Genomic DNA, 6,614 nt, shown 5'->3' with positions numbered 1-6,614 from the left:
TTTCCTGGCGCTTTTAAAAACCGCTGTAATAGAGGAGCCTATAGCAGCGCTTTTTGAAACCGCTAGTATAGGAAATTCTATTACGGCATTTCAACACCAGCGGTTTCCAAAAACGCTGGTATAGGAAGCCATATTACAGCGTTTTCAAACCGCTGCTATAGGTCACTTAAAACAATTTTTTTTTTAATTATTTTCTTATTTGAAAAGATCATATCCCGACATTTCAAAAGCGCTGTAATAGATTAACCCTATCCCAGCGCTCTCGAAAGCGCTAGGATAGGATTACTCTATTCCCTTATAGGAGAGACTTATCCCGACGCTTTCAAAAGCGCAGGAATAGGGTTAACCTTTCCCAGCACTGTTAAAAGCGCTAGAATAGGGTTACTCCATTCCATTATGGGGTATACCTATCCTGACGCTTTTAAAAGCGCTGGAATAGGATTCACCTATACCAGCGCTATAAAAGCGCTGAGATATGATTACTCTATTCCTTTATGGGAGAGACCTATCTCGATGCTTTTAAAAACGCTGGAATAAGGTTTCTTCATTCCATTATGGGGGAGACCTATCTTGGCGCTTTTGAAAGCGCTGGAATAGGGTATACCCCATTCCCTTTTGGGGTATACCTATCCCAGCGCTTTGAAAAGCGCTGGACTAGAGATTTCTCATAATAAATGACTAATACCCCCTTAAAACTTGAGCAATGGTCAAAGTACCCCCCCCCCCCAAAAAAAACATCGAAAAAGACCAAAATATCGTCGATTACTTGAATAAGACCAAATTACCCCCATAAATCGAAAAGTGACCAAAATGCCCTCATAAACGCAAAAAAGCCCAAAACACCCCCGATACCTAAAAAAAGACTGATACAATCTCGAAATCCAAAAAATGACCGAAATAGCCCCCAAAACATAAAAAATGACCAAAGTACCCGTTGTGCCTGAAATAGATCAAAATACTCTCAATTACTTGAATAAGACCAAAATGCCCTCGTAAATACAAAAAATATCCAAAACACCGCTGATACCTAGAAAAAGACGGATACACCCCTAAAACCTAAAAAATGACTGAAATAACCCCAAAAACCTAAAAACTGACCAAAGTACACCCCAAAACATCGAAAATGACCAAAGTACCCCTATGCCTAAAAAAGACCGAAATACCCTCGATTACTTAAATATGACCAAAATGTTGGGGTTTATGCCCTAAAATCCAATTTAATGGCATGTCATAAATAATTAAATTGTTTAATTATATGAGACTATTTATTAATGAGCTAATGGGACATTATCTTAGTCCTTAAGATGCATTGTATGTGATTTATGTGAATTAGTCACAGAAGATATAAATCACAAGTTCCTTGTAAACTCAAAATGTAGTTCATAGTCGGTGATGAAATTGAGCATTTCATCTGTGAAGACTATAACACATCAACTAAGATGATTTGTCTTGATCATGGAAGTGGAGACTTTCAGTTGATGTGTCTTAAGAGTTAAGGCATATTGAATTGGACCATTATGAGATTAATTATTCAATCAACAACTGTCACCTGAATAATTAATCTCACGACTTCTAATTTCATAGACTCTTAATCCTGAGAGGGTAGTGAACCCGATCATGAAATGTAGGTTACTTTGATATATCAGGAGTGAAATCTAATATTCACAGTCAAAACCTTAATATGTTGGGTAACCACACGTAGTGTTAAGGGAACACATATTCTTAAAATGGAATCCATAATCTCTTTTTATAGAGACACAAAATATCTCATTGAGATATATTTAATGGGAACTGGTTATTCAAGGCGCTCACTTTAGTAAGGAGTTACTAGAGCTTATATTTATTGAAATTGGTTTTCAATAAATGTGAGGGATTAAATGATATCATTAGAGTCTTGGGATATAATTTATTAATAAGGCCTAGAGTGTAATTATATTTATATAGTGGTATTAAATATAATTAATAGTTACTTTGGACTTGTCAAGAGTTGATAGAAAAGCCCAAGGCCCATTGGAACTAGAGTCTTATTTGTTCCCTTTGGTCCCATCTCAAGCCACAAACTAAAATTGGGTAGGCCCAAAAGGCTAACCCAATTAGATAATCAGTTATGTATATGGAGAGAAACATACAGAATTTTCGTAAGTGTGAAGATGGAAATGGTGTGTATGTGAATGTAAGTCACTCTCTTATTTTCCCTTGAACACATACATAAAGACTGATTGAGAGACCACTCTTCTTGGGAACCATGTGGAATTGAGATGAAAATTAAAGGTATTCTCAAGTCCTTGTTTTGAATTTCACAACATCAAGGTACGCTTTCTATTCTTTGTTCTAGAATTTAAGGTTACAAGTTATCTCTCCTAAATGAAGTAGATCTATGATTGTTGCTTTCATTGTGTGTTTTGTATGAGATGCAAAACTAGATTTTCCAACAATTGGTATCAGAGTGGTCTTTAATATCATGCTTGTATAACATGTGATTGAGTTTTAAAATTAAAATAAAACTGTTTTCTTGGCATTTTAAAAATTATTGCAGTAAAGTTTCTGCATAATTTTGTTTTAGAACTATTGTTTGTTAAAACCAGATGTCGTGTGTTTCTAATCTTTGAATTAAAGTTGAACATGGTGGATAAGAATTGCTATGTTTCTTATCAACGTAGATCGTAAAGATGGGTATACAATTATTATAAAGGATATACACCTGACACCATTGGTTACGTGTTTGATTACACTTTATCTATATATAGAATAACGGTTTGACTTCTTGTCTTTATGTTATATTAATATTGTATCAGTGAGTTCATTTATCTTTTGACGTTTAACGTTCTTTCATTGATATTGTTTATTAATATACATATGTGAATTCATGTGAGTATATAAGTCTAAATTATAGATTTTCACATGATGTTCCTTTCAAAATTGGTTCTTGGTGTTTTGTATATGCATGATGTTATTTTGAGAAAGATAACTATGTAAACATACAAGGAATTCTCTTTTTCAGTTTTAATACAAACTAGTCGCTAACCCGTGCGATGCACGGGAAAACTATTATGTATGTAGAAGTTAACAATTATTTGTCTCTTCCTCTTTGATTGTTTATTAAGATTCCAACCTCAGAATTTTCAATCCTTGATATAAAACATTAAATTACATAATGAAAAATATAAATCAAACTTAAATTTAAATTAAAATTAAAATTCCAATCCTTAACATCCTTAATTATCCAATAAATATATGAAACACAAATTTAAAGAACTACTTAATTAATATTTGAAATAAATTGAAAGCCAACTTTAAAGTATTATTTGTATTTTCTTCCTTTGTTGCTTCACAGTAGCCACTGAATAACTCCTTTTATTTTCCTTGATTACAGATGTTGGTGTGAGTTGTACATTGCTTTCAACATCAACTTTTTGAAACTTTGTAGAATCACCATCTTAATGTCACATTCATTTGAAATACCACTGATGTAAGCCTGTCAATAGAATAGGTTGAGAAATCTATTAGAAACAAACACATAAAGAACAAACACAAAGATAACCAAGACAAAACCCTCAAACCCACATTGCTCCTTTTATAGAACTTGACATACAAAACAAAAAATTGGTTATATCATAGGTGCTAAAAAGTACTTAATACAGACAGTTATTTAAAAACAATGCAGAAAATTATTCAAAACAATGCAGATTTTATGAAATAGTGTAGTGCAGTGCAGTACAGTGCAGATTTTTATGAAACAGTGCAGTGTAAATTTTGGTTGTAAAAAAAATGCAGATTTTTGATGTAAAATAGTGCAGATTTTATGTAGAAAAATAGTGCAGAAAAATAACGTTTTGAAGAAGAAAACTTTTTAAAAAATTGGATCCATAGACCAAATTTTACACATAGAGAACAAACACAAAGATAACCAAGACAAAACCTTCAAACCCACATTACTCCTTTTATAGCACTTGACATACGAAACCTAATTTATTTAGATTCGAATACATGTTAGAAACAAAAATCCCAAAGCCAAAACCTATTAGTAAAATCACATACCAACCAATACAACAAATTAAATCATAGGAACAAATAACAGTGCTCCTTTTATAGAACTTAACATAAATAAAATAAATCCTAAAGCCAAAGCCTATTAGTAAAATCACCTATCAAACTATACAAATTTTAAGCCGTGAATTGCGATTGTAATAAATAATCTCTAAAAAAACACTATTTATAATATAGGGTTCTGTATTTGCCAACATACTTGAAAAATGTAGAGGTCCATGGGTAGGAAGTATTGGAATTTGGGGGAGAAATAATTTGGGGGAGATATTAAAAGTCACAAACCAAAACAATGCAGAATTAAAACCTTTTATATAGGCAGCAATGCATCAACCACACACTAATAACACTAAAAGAAAATTACACAATTAACTTTTCATATATACATTACTAATTAAATTCACACACATGCTCAATGTTTTGGTATCATATTTCACTAAACAATCAATGAGTAAAATAAGAAACATAGAAATATGATACACACCAACATTGATGTAATACACTAAAAAAAATAGAACTAACATAGTGATGACAATGCAAGAATACACAGAAGGTTCATTTCACTTATAAATGGCCTCGCTAAATGGTCAACAACAAAAGAGACATATGACAGAGAAAGCACAAGATTAAAGCTACTGCAAAAGAAAATGAGCATTTTGAACTTACCAGTTACCAGTACTGCCCAAAAACAATGTAAAGTATGAAAAATCAGCAGATCCAAAGAGAATATATATTGGAAACTTAATTGGATTAGGAATCTCTCCACTTATGACTGTCAACCTTAGCATCAAAACTTCTCTCTTCTTGTATCCATCTGGGTTGGAAGAAACACAATGAGAAAGAAACATAAATCTTGCATACTTTCATGAGTTGGAGGACCCTAAAATCATCATTAACATATATCACAAATTACAATGAGAAAGAAACATTGTTAAATCTACATTGAAAATTTAAACACTGCCAAAATTCAAACATTTTTTTAGGGCTGAGTTATTGTTTTTCATAATTATAGTTGTCGGATGCTTTGGCTAGGTAATTTGACACATATTGATTTGAACTTAAAGCATCTCTTGAAATAGCCACCACTATAGAAGGATCTTATAAATTATTGAGAAACAAAGACTTTTAATTTTTTTTTTTTCAATCAATTAAACAAATAAATGCATACATAATAAAATCAATCTAAACCATGATATACGGTTGAGTACAAAATCAAGGAAGACAATAAGCAAACAATTTTATATTTGAGAATTAAAAAAGAATCTACTAAATTGAATTGATTATAGATTATAACTAAGCTTTCTTAGTCCATTAGTTATTCACTGATAAACACAATCCAAAACAAACTTGGACTATGTTAAGGTCAAAAGCTATCTTTATAAGCCATGCCTCCAAGCCAGGCATTTTGTCGAACACTTTGAGGATGATGGGGTTGGCCTCTTTTCTCTTCTCATGCAGTGAAGAACTATTAGAACTACGGGTTTCCATTATTTATTAAACAATCCAAAATTAGAAAAAGAGAGATAGAGATAGACCTGGTGATGCCAACGGTGACAACCGAAAAGGCAACCACACCTCTGCTAGGATTCAGTTGGCATTGGGACTGAGTAATTGGCATCATCATCATTACCTGAAACTGAAACTCAAAAAATAAGATTTAGAGAAAATCATAGAGAAAGAATTTCTTGAGACTAACCTACCCAAACCTTCAAAACAGAAATAAAATCGCCACAAAATGCAAAAGAGCAATAGCCCCAACATAACATTCCACAGTCTAGCATATAAAAAACCGAAAGATTATATTACCCATTAAACTTGTTTACTGTTTCATAGTGTACAAAACTAACTTATGTTTACAATGCCCGTATAATAAATTATAGAAAAGGAAAACCAATGTAAGATAAATACAACAAAAAATACCATACATCAAACCAAAACAAACCCAGAATCAAAACCAAATTAAAGAATCCTAGGAAAATAAAAATCCAATAAAAATTTCATTAAAAAAAAAATTCAATACCAGGATTTTAATGATTCTTCTTTGGTATAACTCTGACAGCAAAGGAAGAAGAAGATGTAGAAACTCCGCAAAAAACAAAAAATCAATTAAGAGAAAAGAGAAAAAGGAAAAGAAGCACACCACAAAGCAACGATTGGGTTTTCTGAAGGACGGCTCAGTCGGCTGGGTCGGACTAATGGACGGGCTAGGAGGCGATTGTGGAGGCCACTTTCGCCTTCAACGATGGCGATGTCAACAACCGTGGTTAGATTCAGAGAAAGGTGAGAGATAAAGACCGATGGCGTTTGGGATTGAAATTCAGAGTTGGGTTTTGGGGAGAAAGGTAGAGAAAGAGAGAGCGAGAGAGAGAGAGAGAGAGAGAGAGGAATCAGCGTAGGGTTTGTGGGTACTGGGTATCGGGTTTGCTTTTTATGATTTTGGAAAAATATTTTGGGCTTCTTATTGTTATTTTTTATAATTTAATTAATGTTTTTTTAAAAATTTAATTAATGCTGATGTGGAAAATTGTGGGAGTTTCAAAAGCTTTGGTTTTATATATATATAGATTACT

General features: G+C 32.6%; 1 long non-coding RNA gene across 2 annotated transcripts; it reads right to left on the bottom strand.

The window, feature by feature from the left end:
* Positions 1–3,441: 3,441 nt before the first annotated feature.
* Positions 3,442–6,279, bottom strand: LOC115959287. Of its 2 annotated transcripts, none has more exons than XR_004084819.1 (4): positions 6,185–6,279; positions 5,580–5,680; positions 4,711–4,858; positions 3,442–3,475 (listed from the first exon to the last, which is right to left on the bottom strand). It is a non-coding gene; the product is annotated as an uncharacterized LOC115959287 (long non-coding RNA). The 2 variants fall into 2 exon arrangements; XR_004084820.1 differs by lacking the exon at positions 6,185–6,279 and adding an exon at positions 6,065–6,135.
* Positions 6,280–6,614: the final 335 nt, after the last annotated feature.

This window comes from Quercus lobata, chromosome 9, assembly GCF_001633185.2.
Source record: "Quercus lobata isolate SW786 chromosome 9, ValleyOak3.0 Primary Assembly, whole genome shotgun sequence".
Lineage (NCBI taxonomy): Eukaryota > Viridiplantae > Streptophyta > Magnoliopsida > Fagales > Fagaceae > Quercus > Quercus lobata.
Note: the sequence above shows the minus strand (reverse complement) of the source record. Positions and strands in the feature narration are given on the sequence as shown.